Below are 22,331 nucleotides of genomic sequence, written 5' to 3'. Positions count from 1 at the left end.
ACAGGGCCTCGGTGTTTGTGCTGTCTTTTGAAAGTATTGGTGCTTAAGTTGCTTGTGCAGAAATAGAAATGTGTGTGAATGCAGCGAGGGCTTGGAATGGTTAAAAGTAAATTCCAGTGCAGACTTACTCAGTAGTCAGATTTCCCAATTAAATGGGCAGCAGTTGGCTAGAGCAGATGTTTAAAAAGAAAAGGAACAAAAAAATCACCACCAAAAACAACCCCAATACTCACCACCACCAAAAAACCAGCACCCTGGGAAATGTCAAATAATCTTGTTAAAAGTGGTGACTGGTTTCTGGGTGTTGTCTTGTGCATGGATAAACACCTTTGGGGGAATACATGAATCATGTACATAACTGAATGTGACTGCAGAGTGTTTCTGTGTCCTGTAGGCCACGAGTTCGTTGTGACATTGACTTTTTGAGTGATACCTTTGCTTAGCTTCAGACCTGAGCTTGAAGCTGCTGCTGACTGAGGAGACCCCTCAAGGGGACAGGTTGAAGTATCCTAGTGGAAGCACTGCCTTATTCCCCCTCTGCACACAACTGGGAAGACCTTTTCCAGCACCACCTGGCCAACCTGCTGCTGGCTTTATCCTCACACTCTGAGAAACCATGGGCATCCTCCTCAGCTCCTGTTGGACTTCTCTACCAGCCTTCAGGTTGGACATCAGGAAGAATTTCTTCCTGGAAAAGGTGGTCAGGCCTTGGCAGGGGCTGCCCAGGGAGGTGGTGGAGTCCCCATCCCTGGAGGTGTCCAAGGAAGGACTGGACATGGCACTTACACAAACCTAAAAGTCTAATGGAATTTTGGAGCAACGATCATGTGTTCCCTGTGTTCAGTTTGTTGGCTTGATTGTGTTGGATTTTGGTACATTTCCTAGCTGCTTATTAAGTAGCTTGGCTGGTTCTGGGTGCTGTTCATCGTTTCAATCTTGTCTCCTGATTCATTTGCCTTCAGACAGGGAGCTGCTCCCCTGTTTCTTGGAAAAGGCAGGGATGTGCTGGCAGGAAGTGGCTGCACTTAAAGCAAATAGGCTGTACCTGCTGATGATTAATCCTTAACCTGCAGAAGGAACCTTCCTTTTCCAGCTTTGTCGCCTGAATTAGCAGATGATTGTTCCTTTGTCCCGAGGCTGCCCAGGCTGACTCTGAGGTTGATTCATGGCTTAGGGGCCCCAGTAATAGGATTTCCCGTCAGGGTGTGCTCACCGGTCCTCAAAGGGCTTCAAAGACAAAATGGGTTTTCCCTCTTGCTTTGCATCCTCTTGGCTTGTGCTCCTTTTGGCCTTGGCTTCATTTTTACTCCCGGAGTCTTCAGCTGGTTCGTGCTGTCCCGACTCTTTTCAAGTGTCACTGTCACCTCCCCAGGATGTCTGGGGATGGGACAGGCCGTGCTCTACTTGGGTTCAAGTGCTTGGGGATTGAATGTAAATGAATTTAGTCTTTATTTGAAAGGCTTTGAACTACAGAACAGCTCTTTTGCAGCTCTTTTTGCTCCCTTTGAGGGCTGAGCAGCTGATGCTGTACGTGACTGTTCCCTTAGTGTGCAGTTAAAACATCAACTATTACATTGACGTGCAAATGTTATTTTGTGCTGAAGTCATGCTGGAAATAGTTCAAAATGTCTTGTTTATTTGGATTCACCATCTCGCTGAGCTCTAATCTTGTTTTGCTCTCTGGTTTCTGTCTGGTGTCTCTGCAATCAGCAGAGCTGTGTTCAAACTGAGGAGCTGAGGTTTTGGGGTATGTGGGCATCCTCTGGGGCTGCAGCCCAGGAGCCACAGGCTGTGAGGGCAGCTCTCCTGGGGCTCGTGCCTTTGGGGAAGCTGCATTATTAATCAGTTGTTTTCCCACAACTTCAGTCAGGGATGCAACAGGTTGAATTAGACCCTGTGCCCTGCTCAGTGATGAGACCCCCCTGCAGAGCTGCTCCAGCCCTGGGAACAGCACAGCAAGGATATGGAGCTGCTGGAGAGAGTCCAGAGGAGGCACCAAGATGAGCAGAGGATGGAGCAGCTCTGCTGGGAGGAAAGGCTGGGAGAGTTGGGATTGTTCAGCCTGGAGAGGAGAAGCTCTGGGGTGACTGAATTGTGGCCTTCCAGGGCCTGAAGGGAGTCTGCAAGAAACGTGGAAATCCTATCTGCAAGGGCCTGGAGTGCCAGGACAAGGGGGAATGGCTTCCCACTGCCAGAGGGCAGGGTTAGATGGGATACTGGGAAGGAATTCTTGGCTGTGAGGGTGGGGAGGCCCTGGCACAGGTTGTCCAGAGAAACTGTGGCTGCCCCTGGATCCCTGAAAGTGTCCAAGGCCAGGTTGGACAGGGCTTGGAGCAACCTGGGCTGGTGGAAGGTGTCCCTGCCCATAAAGGTTGCAAGGAGATGATTTTTAGGGCTCCTTCCAAATCAGACCATTCTGGGATTCTGTTAAATAGCTCTCTCTTCTGGACAAGCACCAACTGGTTAGTTCATTTATTTTAATGACAGATGCAGTTCTTTGAAATGACTGACTGCATGGTTTCATTTTTTTTTATTTTCATTTTTATTTTCATTTGTTATTCAGCAGATAATATGGTTATTGGGATTCTTGCACAAGGTATTTTGTTGTAGTTCATTCCTGAAATGTTTCTGTCTGTGTTTTCAAGATGCATGAAATCAAAAAGGTTTTTTTCCTGGCCTGTGCCGTCCCCATTCCCAGTAAGTAGTTGAAAGGATGTCAGCAACTGTTTTGACAGATTTCCATGTACTCCTTGGGAAGACAAAATGTTACATTTAACGTATTTTGCTCCGTAGGGATAAGTAACACAGCAAAGGATGGATGAAATAATTTGGTAATTAAAATGCTGAGGGTTTTTTTAGTCCCAGCAGAGGATGTCTGATCTGTCACCAGTCCTGTGTGGCTGTCCCAACTACTCCTGTCATGTGTGTGTCCCAGACACCCAGGCAGACTTAAATACCCTCCTGGCCAGAGCGTGCTCCTGCTTCAGGGGCCTCCCTGCCCTTTTCCTGCGTTGTGGAGTCTCCAGACGTGGACACATCACCAAATTCCCCAAGCTTTGCAAAGAGTTTCTTGGAAAGCTCATGGAAATACAGGCCTGGGAGCTCCCTGAGCTGTGGGGCACGTCCTGGAAGGCAAGTGGCAGAAAAACAAGGGCCATACTTTGCACAAATGCTGCTGCTGTTATTAGGGTGTGTTATCCAGGTTACTCCACGTGTTTTGGGAATGCTCTTGCTGATCCAGATTAGCTGATGCAGCTGCTTGTGTCTGCCCCCTGCTAAAGGTGTTGGTGGTCTGTGTCTGACAGCACAAGTGCCCTGCCAGTGCTGGTTCCTCAAACTCTGCCTGCTCCAAAAATAGTGATCTAGCCTGGAAAAGCATTGAACTGGAGCCAGCAGCAGGTGCAGAGTCAAGCACTGGAGGTGAGGCAGAGGTGGACTAAGAGGTCTGGGCTTAGCAGTCAGCAAGGACAACAGGCAGCTTGCCTGGAACCAGGTGCACACTCCACTTGCTCTTCTCTTCCTCTTCATCTCTTGGTCTTCTGTGAAGCTTCTCAGCTGAGCACCGAGGCTGCAAAGGCCCCGTGTGCAGTTGTGCAGTTTTGCTGATGTGTTTGAAGTCCCCAGACAGTTGATCAGGCAAACCTGCTGCTAAATGGATGCTCTAATTCCCAGTGAGTGCTGTGATCATAAACATTATCCTACATCACAGGAATGATTTGAAAACCAGTGTGTATTCCTCAAGCTGTCAGTTGTCTTTCAGCACCCTGGTTGTGCTCTTTCATCTTCAAATGCTCGTGCTGAAGCTCAAATAACCCTACCTGTCAGCTGTTAGAGGGGGTCTCTTCCTGCCTCCAGCTCCTTCATAGCTGTGCCTGGCAATTTAAAAGCTGTTTACAAAGGATATAAGGCAAGTCACTGTTGTAGCTGCTGTTTCTCTAATTGGTTTTTCTCATCCTCGGTGATATTCAGCACGAGGTTGTGGTTGAGCTTGTGTTTGAGCTCTGCTTGCTCAAAACAAGGTGAGCTTTCTGCTCAGAACCCTGAAGGACCAGGGCATCTGCTTCTTTGTGGTAATTTGAGGTGGAGTGAAAAGGGACTTCTTAAAGTAAACCTGTGTTGTCATCCCATGTTGGGAGGAGTTTGAGGTGCTGAAAATGGGGGGGGGGGGGGGGGGGGAATAATCTGTGTCCAGGAGGAGTTTCAGGATACAGCTCTGCCCCTGGGTGTACTGTGAGTATTAATGGCACAGCTGGGTGCTGTTTCCACATGAAGATCATAAGGCAGGTAAGGAATCAGGTGTGTGCTACAGGGTCAGTGAAGCTGTTAAGCAGCAATCAGTTACTAATAAAAACCAGGGTTTTTTCTCTGGACTTCTCTTTTATTGGTGCTATGTCAAGAAATAAATACAGATGGCCAAAATGTGTACGTGTATAGGTATATTTATTTGACTTTTTTACAAAGCACAAACAGCTTGAGATGTGTGGAGGAAGACAAATGCACAGAGAGGGTTGTGGTTAATTCCTTTTTCTGCTGCTCTGGTGGAAATGAAGTTTTGGAACTGAGAAATTTAGAAGTTACTGCACTTTCCAGGCTCTTTCCTGTCTCTGTAGCCTAATGTTTGTTTCCACAACACTGTCAGGATGCAAAAACATTATTAGTTTGGGGTTTTGTTCTGCTCTTGGGAGGCTTTTTTTATGGAATTTGGAGATCCTTACACTGAAAATAGCTGCAAAGTCAAAGTGGCGAATGAACAAATATTATTAGTGAAGTAGGAGAGAGCAGAACAAGGTGCTGTAAAAAGAAAATAATTTTTAAAAGCCGTTTTTCTCCATGATTCCCCATGTCTTCAATTCTCTGTCTCCAAAAAGAGAAAGGTTCAGCGCAGGATGCTGAAGGTGATCAAAGGCACAGAGCACCCGTTGTATAAAAGGAGGTAAATAAACTTTGACTCTTTGGTGTGGAGAAGAAATCATGGCAAAGGGAGGGAGCAAGAAGAGGAATGTTATGGGAGTGTGAGCTTTGCATCTTCCCAAGAGGATGACTGTACCCTGGCCTTCCTCATTGGAAAAAAAACAAGGAAGCGTGAGCTTATAACAAGGGAAAGTTTTTTCCTTTTGGCAGTGTTGTTCTTTTGGTGATGTTTTTGTTTTGGTGGTGTGGTTACTCTGTGGTATTCCCTGCTGCAGGAATGTTGCTGGAAGGTTACATATTCAAAGGAGGCTGGATAAAACCTAACCATGGCTGTTAAAGACTCCTGGCTCAGGGAACAGTTATTAAAGCAGTGTTTTGAAGAATCCCAGAATGGGTCAGGCTGGAAGGGACCACAGTGGGCATCTGGTGCCACCTCCCTGCTCCAGCAGGGCCAGCCCAGAGCACAGGGCACAGGAGTGTGTCCAGATGAGGATGGAACATCCCCAGGGAGGAGACTTCACACGCTTTAGACAATCTGTTCAGGGCTGGGTCACTGCCCAGCCAACAAGTTCTTCCTCCTGTCCAGTTGGAACTTCCTGGCCATCAGTTCCTGCCCGTTCCTCTTGTGCCATTGCTGGGCCCCCCGAGCAGAGCCTGCTCCATCCTCTGCCCCCTCCCTGCAGCCCCTCCAGACATGGCTGAGGGCCCCTCTCAGGCTCTGCTCTGGAGGCTGAACAGCCCCAGCTCCCTCAGCCTTTGCTGCTCCCAGAGCTGCTCCATCCCTTGGGCATCTCCGCAGCCTGCGCTGGCCCCGCTCCAGGAGCTCCCTGGCCCTGCTGTGCTGAGGAGCCCGAGCTGGGCCCAGCCCTGCAGATGTGCCTGCCCAGGGCTGGGCAGAGGGGCAGGATCTCCTCCCTGCCCTGCTGCCAACGCTCTTCCTGGTGCCCCCCAGGATCCCACTGCCCTCCCTGTCCCCAGGACACACAGTTGGGCAGGGACAGCTGGTTGCCCACCAGGACCCCCAGGTCCTTCTCCCAGAGCTGCTCTCCAGCAGGTCCCCCCAGCCTGTGCTGGTGCCTGGGGTTATTCCTCCCCAGGTACCTTTGAAGAAGGTGATTCATCTGTGTTGAACTGTCTGTAGAAACCTGGAACTTCCTTTTGGAGGTCATAAATCCACAGGGCTGTTTTCCAGTGCCATGCCACGGACTTGTGGAATGCAGGGGCTGCAACCTGGAGCAGCAAAGGCAAGGCAGGATTTCTCAGCTCCCATGTAACAGCAAATGACTCAGGTGATAACAAGCTGGTGTTGAGGAGCAGATGATTGCAGCAGGTGTCCTGGCTGATTCCCTGTGTTCCTTGACTGAAGTTTTGCAGTCTGGAGCTCCCAGGAGCGTGCTGGGAGCCGGGTGGGTTGGAGTGGCAGCGTGCCAGCTGGTGCCTGGGGTAATGATCAGGTTACCGTGGTGCCTTGGAGACAGATGGGCTCCAACATTACCCTGGAAACTCAATGTTCAGCGTGACGTAATGTTTGGGTAGAGCTGGAACTCTGGGATTGCACCTTCACCCGCGGAGGGTGAAGGTTTCTTATGCTCTGTGTTACTTTTTACTACAGGGAGGTGGTTTGCTTGGCTGGCTTATGAAAGGAGTGAATTTCCCTGGAGATATTGATGTTCAGCAGCACGTGGGTGTTAGGAGGCTTTGGGAGGTGGAGGAGGATGGAGATGGAATCGTGTCCTTTGAATCAGAGCTGTGTTGGTATGCTAGAAAGAGACTGGCAGCTGTAAAAAGAGGGGGGGGAAAAGCCCTTAAACATTGAACCACTCACTGCATGATTTTGTGTGGACTCGGAGCAGGAGGTGTTTTAAGAATTTATACTGGACTGAGTGGGGTGAAAATTCAAATGTAGGTGAGAGTGTGGAGGAGATCACTGCTGACACCTGCTCAACAGGGTACCTTGGAAATCAAAAGAGCCTTCATTTAGTTGACTCCATCCCAAGGCATGGACTTGGTGACCTGTGTGATAACTTTGAGAGTAAATTCCAAGTGATTTATCCCTCTTCTGATCTCCCTTGAACCCTGAACTGCTCGTGTCTGTTGCTGTCAAGTGGCTGCTTCTGTATTTATGAGCAAGTTGCAAACTACTGACCTGCTTTGCCTCCTGTGAAAGGCAAGTGATAGTTCTCGCTGGAGATGGCAAGGGCAGTATTTCTGGATGTGCCTGGACTAAATTTACTGTTAGGAACTGAAAAGTGTGGATGCTGACGATTGTTGGAAGGAAAAGCGTGTATTTACTGCACGACGGCAATAGATTTATAGACAGATAGTTTGGTTTATAGATAAATATTTTTGCCTCTATTTCTGTAGCCCCAAGCAGTAGAATTTAAAGCCTAAACTTTGCTATAATCTAGAGACCTTTTTACATTTTTTTTTTTCCCTATCCCATCTGCTGAGTTCTTCACTCACGGCTCAGATGTCACGTGGCGCCACGAGAGCCAAGAGAAGTGACGCATCCTGGTATCCCATGGTAACTCTCCCTTTCCTTCGTTTTTAGCTCCTTTGCTTTGCTCCCAGATAGAATAACCTGCCCGTGGGATTGGATTTGCTTTGCTCATAAATAGGTGAAGGTTAGGTTGCACTGTTTCCAGCCTAGGAAATGATTTGCACTTGGTAACCCAAATTGCCCTTTAAAAAACCACAAACAGACAGCCCGACAAAGCACACACCACACAGCCCCCGCTCCACACCAAAACCAGCCCCCACCAGAGCCAGAAATCTCGAAGCTCCCCACCCAAACTTCTCGTCATGCTGTCAGTGGGGTTTTCTTACTCTGTTTGCCTTTCAGGATACTGTCTGAGAAGTTTTTGCAAACCACAAGTAGATACCCTGCAAGCAGAGTTAAAATTCTCACCAGAGCTCAATTTGCAGTTCAGGTCTTGAACTTCACACAGGCTTTGCAGCTGGAAACTTGTTAGGTGAGGCTTTTTTTTTTTTTTCTTCTTTCTTCACCACCCCCACGAGTTGTTTTTAACCCCTGATTGTTATATGCAGTTAGTGCCTGCAACTTCATTAGAAATATCCAATTTATTTCCCGAGAAAAGCTCGTGGGCTTGCATTCAGATGAGCTGATTCTTTAAAATTCTGATTACTTTTTGAAAAATGGGTCACTTCATCAAAAATGGCTGGGGTTGGAAGGGACCTTAAAGATCATCTCATTCCACCCCCTGCCACGGGCAGGGACACCTCCCACTGGACCAGGTTGCTCCAAGCCCCGTCCAACCTGGCCTTGAGGCATCCACAGCCTGTCTGTGCCAGTGCCTCACCACCCTCACAGGAAAGAATTGATTTAAATTAATTAAATCCATTTTCCCTTCTGTGCCTGTCTATGCGCTCTAACTTCATCGTGTTAAAACAGCAGTGGCATGACTTGGGCAGCCTGAAACTCGAGGCTGCAAATAGAGCAGCTCCTCACTGGGTGTAAACAGCGAGTAGAGCCCTTGCAGTTGCACGTGGGAGACCTTGAACCTCTTGCATCCTGTTCCCAAACTCTTCTGCTTCCGTTTTCTCTGCGCGTTAAAACCCAGCTAAAGCAATGTGTGGCTGGTTTAACTTTTGCCCTGCCAGCTGGAGTTTTGCTCTAGGGCAGAGCTTTCAGAAGCCCAGTTTTTCCTTGGGGAAGGTGGTTTTGCTCACATGTAGCTGCCGTGCACTGGAAGTTTTGCAGCCTGGCAGGATTTGCATTTGCCGTTGCCACAGCTACGAGTGAGCTCGCGGCATTTCGGTTCCCTTTGCTGAGGGATGGAACCAGGAGTGAGTTTTCAGAATTAAGGTGCCAGTGCACAGAGATGACTCGTCCTGGTGTGTCCAGCTGATTTGGGGTCCCTTTTTTTGAACGGGAGAGGATGAGATGGCGGGGTTTGTGCGCGGGGGAGGCACAGGGACGTCCGGAGCGGTTCTGGGCTGCCTGGATTTGGGGCAGTTGATGTGCAGGATGTTTGCTCTGAACTTGCTGCTGAGCTGCCACCTGATAAACCACATTCCTGCGGGCACCTGGATGTTGGGAAGTACTGCAGGACTTCTCTGATGTGCTTCCCTGGCCGTGCCGAAGCAGGGGAAGGATCTCGTGCTGCTCCAGACAGGTATTTAGTAGCAATCTGTGTTCTGAATTCCCTCCTGTTCCATTTTGGTTCCACGGTGCTACCTTAGCTGTGGGCTTGCATCAGGAGTGCTGCTGCATGGCTAAATCCAAACAATAGCCTGCTTGTGGCAGCTGAAAGTGGTGGTGGAAAAAAATCCCCCCTCTGGAACTGCAGGGAAAAAACAAACCTGTTTACAGCAGGAATCAACAGGAGTCTATGAAGTCATACTTTAATTATTTCCCCAAATTTTTTGCATAGCTTATGATGATTTAAGCATAAATTGCTTAGAAAAAGTCCTTGGCCCGTCTTCCAGTTACTGATTGCTTCATGGCAGGGGATTGGAATGAGATGTTTTTTAAGGTCCCTTCCAACCCAAACCATTCCATGATTCTGGGATTTGGATGGCCATGGGGTCGATATCAGACAATAGTTCCCCTGTAACCTGATGTTCTGCCACTGTAATCATTGTAAGTAAGTGTGGCATATTTAATAAGTATATAATTGAATTTACAGTTTCATCTAGATAAGATTTTAAAAACTGTGGGCTGCCTTGCAAGTTGGGTTTCTCCTTTTTCCCTGTGACAGCCTGACTGGCTGTGCCTCTCACCTCCAGCATTGCCTCCTGCTCACATCATCAGCTGTGTTTCATAAGCTGCCTGCAGTGGCTTTTACCTGCTCCAGTGCTGATTCTTGGTCTGGAAATGGTTAACAATAAGCTATTTCCTTTATATTGCCTTACACAAAACACTCCCACAACACTGCTCAAAAGTCCTAGACCTGTTGAACAACAGAGGTTCTCACCTGAGGAAACTGCAGATGGAGGAGATAGAAAAGCTGGAACTGGGGACAGGAGGAGTGAGGTGTGTGGCAAACTCAGTTAATACAGGGATTGGAGCTGGAGTGAGGGTCTGAATCTGAAATGTTGTGAGCAGGTGGCACCTTCTTCCCCCAACAAACAACTGTAACTTGTCTTACAGGTCACTTAACTGGCATTGTGTCCATTGACCTGGGCTCCTTTTAAGGTTTTATTATTGCATTTTTTTATGGCACTGTTGAGGTTCTGAACTTCTGGGTGAGAAAGTGCTTTTTATTGATGATGTGCTTAAGTTTTTTTGCTGTGTTGGAAGGTCTTTGTCTGCTATGACTTTCTATTTTTGGAGCTAAGGATATGTAGGCTTATGGATTAAAAAAAAACCAAACAAACCAACAAAACCAAACCAAAACAAAAACACAAAGGAAGGGGAGAACCCTCAAAACAAACCTAACTGTGGTGTCAGTAACCAAACTGCAGCTCTGACACAGAGGGAAGACAAGGTTATAGGGGAATTCACAAGGAACAAAACAAGCAGCACATGATATCTGGATCCAACTGAAGAGCCTGTCGACCACAGAAGGTGTAGAAAGGTGAATTGTTGAGTTTTTGGGAGCCCCATCAGTGTGTGGTGAGCTGGTAGGGTGGAGAGGGAAGGTAAATTCTGCCTGTGTGACTTGGCCTGATGATAATCTAGAAGAAGACTACAGGCTCTAGTACAGCCAGGAGTGCCAGAGCCGAGACCCAGCAATGCTGCTGCTCACTGGATGAGGCTGGCCAAGGAATAAAGGTCAGAATTACTGGGGAAAGCCTTTTGGCACCAGCGTGGTGCTGTCTGCAAGTGAAGTTTATCCCTGCAGGCAGCTGCTCGCCCCAGGGACTGGCCAGTTTTGGCTTTTGCTGTTTGGTTGTTGTTTGTTTTTTGGTTTTCTTTTTTAATCCTCTTGACTTGGTAACTATCCAGAACACACACCCCAGGAGTGTCTGGTTGCAGCTAAGGGATTACCTTTCTGGGAAGGAACTGGTGGAGCCTGTGTGAGGCTGAAGAAGAGCTTGGGTGAGAGTGTGTTGCTGTGAGGTATTTGTGTTCCTTGAGTCCCACACCCCTCACCGTGGAAAGGAAAAGGAAAAGAGGGTTTTCTGCTCCCCACTGTGGATACTGGTGAAATATTTATATTGGGAAGTGTTGTTTCCCATGGGAATCCATGTCCCTTCCTCTCTAAGAGACTTGCTTTCTTGCACAGTCCAGTCTGATGTTGTGGTGTAATTTAATGCTTCCAGTCCAAGAGGTTAAACAGTGATTTAAAAATAAAAAAACCCAAACCTCTGCATCTCAGAATGACTTTTGAACTAGCACAGGCAGGAGAAAATCCCTGTGTGGATTATTTGGTCTCTTGGGTTTTGGTCTTGTTTTTCACTGGCCCTAAAAGCATCCTGAGGTTAAAATTAGAATAATAAACACTTAAAAGGGAATTTTCTACAGTCAGCTTTTATTTAGCACTGAAAGCCCTGAAAAGCTGTGGTCCATTTTGGGATGCTGAGTTTTTTCCTTGTCTGTTTTAGAGATGAATGATTGATGTGGAAGCTTGAATTTGCCCTTAGTTAGTGGTGTAGCAAATACAGTCTTCAGCTGTATTAACAGCTAGTCAATATTGCAAGTATTTAATGAATAAGGAAGGTCTTTTCTGCTGAAATCTTGTCAAATTTTTGACCTCATTGATCACAGAAAGCCCTGTAGCTTCCCTTAAACAGGAGAAGGAGCTGCTGTGTCTGTCTGAGGTGTATTTAAGGAAGGAAGGCTGTTACTTCTGTCAATAGATGAACAACCCAAACCTCTGTTGAGGTTCCTATTGGGTGATTCTGTAATGAAACTCTGGCTGTGCTGTGTTGGTTTTATTGTTTGTCATCATTCACACCCTCAGGGTTGGTGTAAGGATGTCCCCTGCACCTCACTTTATGCTTTTTTGATTCAGGACCACTCAGAAAAGACACGTTGGGGAACAGGTTGTAGCTGCCCGAGGTGTAACATCCAGACTCCAAATGTGCTTCTTTGGAGCAGGATGGAGTCCTGGCTTCCTCCCCACTGCTGTGCTGTTCCCATATATACTTCTTTCTTTCTCTTCCTGTGTGTGTGCCTGTGGTTTTGGTTTTATTTCTCCAGTAGCCACGATCCCCCTGGAACTGCAGCCAGACGTTCATTATTGTGCTTTGCAGCCTCACAGGCTCCTTTGGGTGGATCTCAGTGATGTGCTGGACGTGCAGTATCCCTGTTTCCCTGCTTGTTTTGTTTACTCTGTGAGTGCCAAATGCAGTCTGCTGGCATCCTACAGCTGGAATGTGTCTCTTGTAGAGGAGCCACCCCATTACAGCAGGGTAACATGTACAAACCCTTCCTGGCTGGACCCAAATGCCTCATTTAATCAGTAAGTAGCCCTGGAACCTGCTGCGTGGTGCTCCTTGGAAATAATCTGAGTGCCAGGCAGGAGCAGCAAGAAGATGAAACACAAATGTAGAGGCTCTGTTACGAGCCTTGGGGCAGGAAAATGTGCAGAGCTCATTAAAGCAGCTCCTGGCACTGTTCCATATAAACAGTCCCTCTCTGAGGCTGCTTCCCGTTGCCCACAGCCAAAATTGGATGGCTTGGTCAGGCTGGTGGGGAGATGAAGCTGCAGATTAACTGATGGGGAGTAACCACGAGTGGTTTGCTTGTGGAGAACAACCAACCTTCCCTCTTTGACGGGGCAGATGGATTTTGGGGGTGCTGCCACACCAGCTGCTTCCATGAGAACCAAAATGCCTGACCTTAAGGAAGCCTGTGCTGATGCCCATTGCAGAGACAGGGCTGCTAATGCTTTTTGGCAGTGAGGAGCTCAGTTAGGCTGCAATTAGCAGCTTCTCTTTTCCCTTGCAAGTCCAGAGAGGATTCTGTAGTTATTTCTGTTTAGTTGGTTCTGCTTTATTTGGTTTAATTCAGTTATAAAACAGAAGCTTATGCTGCCCAAGAGAAGAGTACCATGTAAATGGGCTTTGTTGTGTGCTGAGAGTGCTGCAAGTGTAAAGCAACTTATTTGCCTCCCTAGGACGAGCAGCTTTGGTGTTTGGAGATGCTGGGCTAAACTTCATGTTCACAGCTGTGGGGTTTTTAAAGGCAAAACTGTGAGTGATCTGAGAATCTGAGCCCTTGTGCAGGCCAGGAGATCAGTGTAGGGAATTCCTGTTGTTTCAGGGCTGCCTCTGGGATTCACAGAATCCCAGAATGGTTTGGGTTGGAAGGGACCTTAAAGCACATCTCGTTCCACCCCCCTGCCATGGCCAGGGACACCTTCCACTAGCCCAGGTTGCTCCAGCCTGGCCTTGGACACTTCCAGGGATCCAGGGGCAGCCACAGCTTTGCTGGGCAACCTGTGCTAGGGCCTCCCCACCTTCATAGAGAAGAGTTTCTTCCCAATATCCCATCTAACCCTGCCCTCTGGCAGTAGGAACCCATTCCCCCTTGTCCTGTCACTCCAGTTCCTGATGAACAGCCCCTCTCCAGCTTCCCTGTAGCCCCTTCAGACTCTGAAAGGTGCTGTGAGGTCTCCACACAACCTTCTCCTCTCCAGGCTGAACGGCCTCAACTCTCTCAGTCTAACCCTGGAAAACACCCATGGGAAGAAGCCAGAATCGTGGATGGCCTTAAATCCCCACGACCAAACTCGTGCAGCGAGTCACCTTAAAATTGTAGTGGTGTCTTTTTTGTGCTGGGTGAGGACACCGCGAGTGCTGTGGCCACATCTCTGGCAGCTGCCACGGCCCATCTCAACTGTGCTCTCCTCCTCCCTGCTCAGCCCCCAGCCTGCTCACTCTATTTGCAAAGAGAGGAAAAGGAGGAGGAGGTGTGCTAAACTGAGAACCAGGCAAGACAAATGCGCTAACGCTTGGATAGAAACATGTTTTATCTTGAGCTTTCATACAGAAACCTTAATTCTGCATGGAATCTTCCCTGTCCCTCCTTTCTAGGGTGAAATCTGAATACGTAGGATCAGTTTTGTACTTCCCTCCACTGCTTGTGGCTTCCACTGGCCTTTTTGCCAGACTGTGGGAACAGGGACTGTTAGAGATTTTAAAAAAAATTACAACTTCATCTCTTGGCCTTAGAATGAAAAACTTGAAGATTTCAGTTCTTACAAGTAGTTATCTACCAAGTTAAGGAAGATTTTAGCTAGTAAACCTAGAGGATATCCATGTCTTGCTTTGCTGTAAAATCCTCTGGTTTTTAGAGGTGATACAGAGCATTTGTGGAGCTGAGGGCTTTTTTAAAGTATTCATCTAAGAGGTGATGTTTAGAAAAAGAAAAACCAAAAAAAAGGCAAAAGGAGGAAAAACTTGAGATGGAGACTGTAAGGGAGCTCTAAGGAATCTGGTAATCCCAGGGAGTCTGATAATGGAACACCTCCTGGCGGTGCTGGTAATGGTCCCAGTCTCTGACCCCCGTGTCACACTGAGAAAGCAGAATTTGAGCCAAACCATAGCAAAGGCGAGTTAGCAAGTGCTGGAAACTGAATCTTAGCCTTGAGAGTGAGATACAGCACATGGGGGTTGTTCCTGCTGAGCTGGTGTGGGATCTGTCAGCGCTGTGACATTGTGGGGTTGTGCCCTGGGCAGTGCCTCAGGCAGGGCCCGGGCGCTGCTTCTCAATATTTGTGTGTATCATGAATCGTATCTGGGGTGGGAAAATGAACAGCAAAATGGTCCCAGAACCACAGGCTGGGTGAGGCTGGAGGGCACCTCTAGAAGGTCATCTTGTCCAAGCCACCCTTGTCAGGCAGGGTCACCTAGAGCTGGTTACCCTGGGCTGTTTGCCAGATTCTCTCTGTTGTGTCCACATGTCTTTTCCAGAGCTGGGCCCAGCACTTCAGCAGTGGTCTCACTAGTGCTGAGGGGAAGGGTCACCTCCCTCAACCTGCTGCCAGCATTGCTCCCAGTGCAGCCTGGGGTGCTGGTGGTCTTTGCTGGGAGGGGGCATTGCTGGCTCATGGGAGCCTGTTATCATCCCTGACCACACGTCCTGTCTGCAGAGCTGCTTCCCAGTCTGTCAGCTCCCAGCCTGTCCTGGTGCCTGGGGTCGTTCTGCCCCAGGGGAGGACTTTGCCTTTCCTTTATTGGAACACCACAAGGTTCCTGTCTGCCCTTTGCTCCAGCCTGTCCAAGTTCACCCATGGGGCAGTGTGACCCTCTGCTGCATTGGCCACTCCTCCCGGTGTTGTGTCACTGAGGGTACACTCTGCACATCGTCCAGGTCATTAACAAAGAGGTTAAGTGATGGCTCTTGTATCAACCCCAGGGTCACCACTAGTATCTGTCCTCCAGCTGGACTTTGTGCCACTGACCACAACCTGCTGGGCCATTCAGCCGGTTCTCCCTCCACCTCACTGTGCCCCCTTGGCCAGCCCCTGCCTTCCCAGCCTGTCTGAGGGTGTGATAAGAGGCAGTGTTGGAAGTCCTGCCAAAGCCAGGACAGACAATGTCCTCTGCACTCCCCTCATCCACCGAGACAGTTGTTTCATCCTAGGAGGAGGTCAGGCTGCTGAAGCGTGATTTCTTCCCCCTCATAAATCCGTGCTGACTACTCCTGATCACCCTCTTGTCCTTGAAGTGACTGGAAGTGCTTTCCAGAATTAGCTGCTCTTTCCCAGGTACAAAGTAAGGCTGCAGCCCTATAGTTCCCCAGATCCATTTCCATTCCTTTCTTGAAGGCAGGAGTGATGTTTGCTTTCCTCTGCTCATCAGGAGCCCCTCTTACTCACCACAACTGTTCAAAGATGGTCAAGTGTAACCTCACAATGACACCAGCCAGCTCCTTCAGCGCTCCTGGCTCCATTCCATGTGGTCCCATGGGCTGAAGTGTGTCCAGGCTACTGTTCCCTAACCTGATCCTCTTCTACTAAGGGTAAGTCTTCCTTGTCTGGACTTCCCTGTGGTCTCAGGGGCCTCCAGTTCCTGAAGGTTGGTCTTACTGTTACCTTTCACATCCCTTGCCAGATTCAGCTCCAGGTGTGCTTTGGCTCTCTTAGCTTATTCCCTGCATGATCAGTGTTCCCAGATTCCTCCTGGATCACCTGCTGCAGTTTGCACTTGACTCTGACCAGGAGCTCCTTGCTCCTGCCCCCTCAGCTTGATCAGCTGCTTGTTGGGATAGACTATCCTTCAACTGGGAGGAGATGATCCTTTAGTATCAGTCAGCTCCTTTGGGCCCTTTTCTCTCCAAGGCTGTAGCCTGTGGGATTCTTCAGGCACATCCCCAAAGATGCCAGTCTCCTCTCCTAAAGTCCAGGGCTATGATGAGCCTTTTACCCCAGCTCCTTCCTCTCCAAGTCATGACCTCCACCATCTCATGGTCACTGCTGCCAAGGCTTCCCAAGGACCTTGGCATCTCAGACCAGTTCTTGCTTGTTTGTAAGGACTGAGGTCCAGCAGAACCCCTCTCCTCGGTGGCTCCTGGATCACCTGTGTTAGGAACATGCCATTAGTGCACTCCAGAAACCTCCTCAGTTGTTTCTGCCGTGCTGTGTTGTCCCTCCAGCCGATCCCAAGGCGGTGGAAGTCCCCCATGAGCACCCATCCTGGTCTTCCTAAAGGACCTGTGCATGTGGATGCTCAGCCAGGGGTATGATTTATCCCACCACGTCTCAGGGATCACAAAGGCTGGAGCCCTGTAGGTGCAGTCAGACCTCCTGCCCCTTTCCTGTGCTGCCTGCAGGGCACTCAGAGAGGCACCCAGGGGTGCAGGCTCCCAAAAATGGTGCCAGGGCTTTTCCCATGGAATCACAGAGTGATTTGGGTTGGAAGGGACCTTGAGGATTCACTAGTTCCACCCCCTGCCATGGGCAAGGACGCGTTCTATTAGACCAGGTTGCTCCAAGCGCCATCCAGGCTGGCCTTGGACACTTCCAGGGATCCAGGGGCAGCCTCAGCCTCTCTGGACAAACACCCTGCAGGCCCTCCCATGCCTGTGTCCCTGCCTTAGGGTGTGTGAGTACAGGAGGCTTTCCTGGAGTTCAGCTGGACACTGAGCAGTGTGTGTGAGCTGCCAGGATGGCAGCCTCTGCCGAGCAGGAATAGCACACGTCTCCTGGCAAAAGCCTGGAATGTGTGAGAACCTCCCTATTATTAGATGGCTGCAATATTTCTCTTGGCTCACTCGGCCTGGCTGTAGCGTTCGAGTGGACGCTGTGCATGTCGCTTTAGGAAAATAAAGGCTTTATTTCTGTCTGATATTCCCCCTACTTACGTCTTTCCTAATGTAACCGAGTCTCTCCAGAAGGGCTGCTTCTCCCTCCTTCTCCTCTGGCTATTTATATCCCCGGTGACGTTGCAGGAGTGTTTGCTTTGGGGAAAAAAAAAAAAATCTCTGTCTGAGCCGAAGCGAAACCAAACCTGCAGGATAAAGCAGTTCTTTCTCCTCCTCTTGGTCAGAAGGGAGGCCTGGAGAGCGACAGATCACCCGGGAAGGAAGGACGGGAAGCCTGGGAAGGTAAAGGGCCTTTTTCTGTTTGACTAATGCAGTGACAAACACCCCCCCACCAAAACCCTGAACTGCTCGCTCCGGGGGTGGAGGTGTCAAACACCGGGGCGGTATTTTAGGGAGGACCTGTGAAATGAGTTGCTGAAAAACCTCCAGGCTGAGGACAAGGGCTCTTTAATAATCCATCAGCTGCTTGCAGGCACAGCATCAGAGCTCAGGGGTCGCTGTCCCCCCTCAGCAGGTGATGCAGAGAGGCTTTGCCTTGTCCCTCCCCAAATATTGTGATTGCATTACAGTAAAGCTGAATTTCGACTTATCCTTTAGCTTTCTAAACAATTCAGAGCTCTGGCTCTGAAACTTCCCCAGCCCTTCCGTTTTTATCGTGCCTGGTCTGAATCTCAAATAATTTGGATGACAGTTTTATAAAGGTGTAGACTGAATAATCTGTATTGTGCTTGTAGGGTAGTTGGCAAAATTTAAGGGCATTTACTTTTGGTTAAGGGCAGGTTTCCTGAGGTCTGAAGCTGCGTTTGCCACTTTTTGCTGCTTGTGAGCTGTAGAAGACACGAAAAGTAACACTTCAAGGTTTTTAAGTGCTCAGTGTGAAGCTGAGCATGTTTGAGCACTGGATTTTTGCAGAAATGCCAATCCCTGAGCAAATCAAAGAGTCCTGCATAAATAAACAGGGAAGAAAGCAAGTGTACCTCTCTAGAAAATTCAGGTGTTTACCTTTACCCTGTTGTACTCCCTACTAGATATTTTTAGCTCATAACAGAATTGTATTTTTGTGAACTCTTCGTTGCAGAGTGAAACCTCTGACAGTGATTGCTACAAAACACAACTTTGTGGAAGTTCTGTGGAAATGGTCTGGATTAGTGTTCTTTGGTGTGTGTGGAGAGGAAACTAATCTCTTTTTTACCCTCCAAAATCATAGTGTGCAGCACAAGAGTATCCCAGTAATGTCATCCCACGGGATTAGTTAGAGGGGCTTAAAAAGAAACAGGCAGTGTCCTTGACTTGGGATTCCAAAGGCACAGGAGGGATGGTGGTATCCACAGCTGGATATACATGTCTGCCCCATGTAACTTGCATGGAATCAGCTCCATTTATTTCTGAGTTTGGGTGATCCACCAGGAATGACCCAAGAGGAAGCAGAGTGTCACAGAATCATGGAATCATAGAATGGTTTGAATTGGAAGGTATCTTAAAGCCCATCTCAGTCCACCCCCTGCCGTGGGCAGGGACACCTCCCACCAGCCCAGGTTGCTCCAAGCCCCGTCCAACCTGACCTTGGACACTTCCAGGGATCCAGGGGCAGCCACAGCTTCTCTGGGCAACCTGTGCCAGGGCCTCCCCACCCTCCCAGGGGACAATTCTTTCCCAATATCCCATGTATCCCTGCCCTCTGGCAGTGGGAAACCATTCCCCCTTGTCCTGTCCCTCCATCCCTTGTCCCCAGTCCCTCTCCAGCTCTCTTGGAGCCCTGGAAGGGGCTCTCAGGTCTCCCTTCTCTTCTCCAGGTGAACCCTCCCAGCTCTCCCAGCCTGGCTCCAGAGCAGAGGGGCTCCACCCCTTGGAGCATCTTCATGGACACACTCCAGCAGCTCCACACCCCTCTGCAGGTGGTGTCAAGCAGAGTGATTCCCCTCGTCTGTGCTTCTGCAAGGAGGGTTTTTTGAGGTTCTGGGTTCTTTTTTTTCATCTTTTAGAGTCTTTGAGTGGCCTCTGCTCCCTGGGTGTGAGAGACCCTCCTGGCACGAGCAGCAGGTGCTGGTCAGGTGTTTGGGATAATAAACATCCTGCTGAGGTGCCACCAGGAGCTGTGGATTTCTCTGTGCTTTGTGCCCTGTGTGACTGGGGTGATGTGCAAACAACTACTCAGGATGTGGAGACTTAGTTTATGTTTAGCAGGAAAAAGCCCCCTCCACGCCCAGGAGCCCTGGCGTTGACCTGTAGTGGGAAACATCATCCTGTGTAAAGGGAAACATCATCCTGTGTAAACTCTTGCTTTGGTTTTTGGCTTTTGGCTGAGTTTATTTCTGGTTGGTTGGTTTTTGTTTTTTTTTTGAAATGCTAATTTTGCTCAACTGGAAAGTGTTGTTTCCTTTAGATCCTTTCAGATTAGTAAAAAATTCCTTTGAAGAGCCAGAGATAGCATCAGCAAAGCCATACTTAAACCAGGCAAGGCTATTTCCCTGGGAGGTCCTTGGTTGCTCCTTGGGTGACAACAGCAGCTGGCATCTGTCATTCCATGCCATGTCCCTGGGAATGGCCAACTTGGTCTGTCAAGGGCTTTATAGAAGCCAGAGCACCTGATTTGTGCCAAACTGCTGGTGTACAAACCCAGCAGCCTTGTAGCAAGGTGTGGGGCAAATAGCAAAGGAATTAAATGTTTCGATGGACAAACCAGTGGGACACCAGTCTGTGTCCCATTACAGCACTTGGTGAGGAACCAATCTGTAATCAGAGGCCTTTGGGTTGAAATTTTGGGTTTGGAGGAAATACACCCAAATTGGCATTCTGAGGCAGCGACTTCCTTAACCAGAGGATTTGAACACCCCTGGGTAACGAAACTTCTCAGAGGACAAAATAAGTGGGTCTGAGAATAGGGGTGGCACTTCCCAAACTGGCAGTGCTGCAGCTGGATGTGGGATGCAGTTCACTTGGGAACAACACCTGCCCTGTGAAAAAATGTCCTTTTAGTTGAGTGGGTGAGTTTGAAAAGAGTGTATTGTTTCTGTTTTTCTCCTTTATGGAAAGCTTCACTCTTCCAGGTTAAAATGAGGTATTAAACACTTGCTTTGGACTGAGTGTGTGATTGCACATCCCCTGTGTGGGAGTGAGTTGCCATTCCAGCGTGGCACTGTGTTTTCCTCTGCTCTGGCCTTTGGAGGAGTGCCAGGTGTTCAGAGCCACCCCTGAGGAAATCCAGGTGTTTCTCCGAGGATCTAAAGGTCAAGCACAGTGTTGGATCAGGAGGAGCAGAAGGCTGGACATGTCCTGCAGCCCAGGGAAGCACATGTGATGAGCAAAAGCAGTGGATTTTATCCACTCACAAAGATTAGATGGCAACTCCAGGAGCTGCTGGCGTGGCTTGGCCAACACGAGTGTCCAGATGTGGACCCACATTCACCCACAGCCAGAGATCCCATGTCCTGGTGGACCTCTGGGACGTGTGGGGGTCCCAGTGCTGTTCCTGCCACCCTCTTTTACAGATTCCAGTCACGGGGAGGGTGTGTGTGATCCCTCAGAGCTGTTGCAACAGGGAGCAGCCCCGTGACTGGGGGTCAGAGGACAGACACGTGTCCAAATACAACAACACAAAGTATTTCCTAAGGGAGGAGGAGCAGGGGAGTTTCCAGCTGATTTTTCTGGAAGCCCTTGGTTTGCTGCCAGGCTTCTGCAAGGGATTTAAAACACACCTTTGCTCTTGCACACATGCTCAAGTGAGTGATGCTGAAACGGGAGGAATTCTGTTCGGGGAACTCAGTTCAACTTGAAAGCAGGCTGAGCTTTTTATAGGAAAAGAGAGAGGAGTGTGGTTTCCTCCGGACTTGCTCTATGAGTCACACATTACATGACACAGCATTCCTCTTGGGAATCTTAATTGCTGGAGCTGATGAGCACATCAGCACTCTGGAATCTCCTCTTGTGTCATCAAACACACCTAAACACTTAACTTCCAGAAGTGCCAGCTTATTTTGATAATGCTTCACAGATTTCAAACTCAACTGTTAAATGGTTTTTAGTATCCATCAGAACCCCATTAAAGTAAATTCAATGGCTTTTTTTTTTTTTAAGTTCCAAAGTGACTGTCCTTTAACAGCCTTGCATTTAAGAAGTTGTAATGGCCGTTAATGCTGTTATACAGGTAAAATAATAATAATTACTATATGTAACAGTAAATAATCATGTTACTTTTCAGTAGGAAAGATGATATTTTGGGGGTATCCACTGCATGCTTTTTTTATTTTTTCCCCTGGTGGGTATTTTTAAGTCTTGAATAAAAAGGGCTTCATTGCCCGTGGCAGGGGGTTAGAACAAGATGGTCTTTAAGGTCCCTTCCAACCCAAACTATTCTGGAATTCTGTGATTCTGTGACTTCTGTACCATAAAGCAAATGTGCTGAAAGGTCTCTGACAGAGCTGTTCAAAACTTAACAGTGTCCTCGATTTTTGTGCCTTCTTCACAAAGACATTTCAGCTCAAGAAAATTGGTTTAAAAACTCAGCTTGCAGCTGAAAGGAATAATAATCTTGGTATAAATAATAAGCAACGAGATTTGTTTCCTTTAAGTGAGCAGGTAGTCACTTTGTGGTTAAGGCTAAATTGCTTCTCCCTGAAGAGAATTTGTCACAGGTTGGACTCGATGGTCTTGGAGGTCTTTTCCAACCTGAATGTTTGTGATTCCGTAATCATGAGTAGTTTTTTTACTGCTTGCACTAGACTTTACTTGCCACCTTCAGTGCTGAATTCCACCTGCTAATGTACAGTTTCTTTACTGATGGGTAGGGAAAAAGTGGGTTCAATATAGTCTGACTTTTTGTGATGTTTAGGTAGATTTTAAGCTGTCCAGGCAAGGACAGCCTTTCCCCAGCAAGGCTTTTGGAGAGATGCTCTCTTGCCAGTGCTTGAAGAAACATCAGTGTTGCAGCTTGGTAGTAGCTCTGTTTCTCTTCAGTGCCAATAATCAACCCCAAATCTGGTGTTGTGTCACATTGCTCATGTTGTGGTTGTGAAAGGAGCAAACAGATCAACACTTGGTGACCATCCCTCTTCTCCAGGGGTTTTTGTGGTGATTGTCCCTCTCCTGTTGAAGCACAGTGTGGGAAGGTGGAGATGAAACAGAGCAACAGCCACTGAAGTGAGAGCAGTACTCTCAGATATTCAGTCCTATAGAAAGAAAATGATGTCAGCAGCTCAGGCTGTCCTCTGTTTCAGCCCTTAGGCTAAATATGTCCTGGCTGAAT

The 22,331-nt window shown here is 48.4% G+C and overlaps 1 protein-coding gene across 6 annotated transcripts in view; it reads left to right on the top strand.

The window, feature by feature from the left end:
* The window catches only part of SGMS1 (sphingomyelin synthase 1), an 83,739-nt gene that overhangs the window by 25,698 nt on the left and 35,710 nt on the right, over positions 1–22,331 (top strand). For 2 of the 6 annotated variants that reach the window (XM_027665573.1, XM_027665568.1), the window contains exon 1: positions 17,143–17,371. The exons of 3 other annotated variants lie outside the window; for them this stretch is intronic. The gene's annotated coding sequence lies outside the window, so the exon portion shown is untranslated. Of the gene's footprint in view, positions 1–7,346; positions 7,436–17,142; positions 17,372–22,331 lie in introns of those variants that run through there. One more of the 6 variants, XM_027665569.1, reaches the window with a different exon arrangement.

Source organism: Corapipo altera, unplaced genomic scaffold (assembly GCF_003945725.1).
Source record: "Corapipo altera isolate COAL_440 unplaced genomic scaffold, ASM394572v1 161, whole genome shotgun sequence".
NCBI lineage: Eukaryota > Metazoa > Chordata > Aves > Passeriformes > Pipridae > Corapipo > Corapipo altera.
The sequence above is the reverse complement of the archived record's forward strand: the minus strand, read 5'-3'. Positions and strand labels throughout refer to the sequence as shown.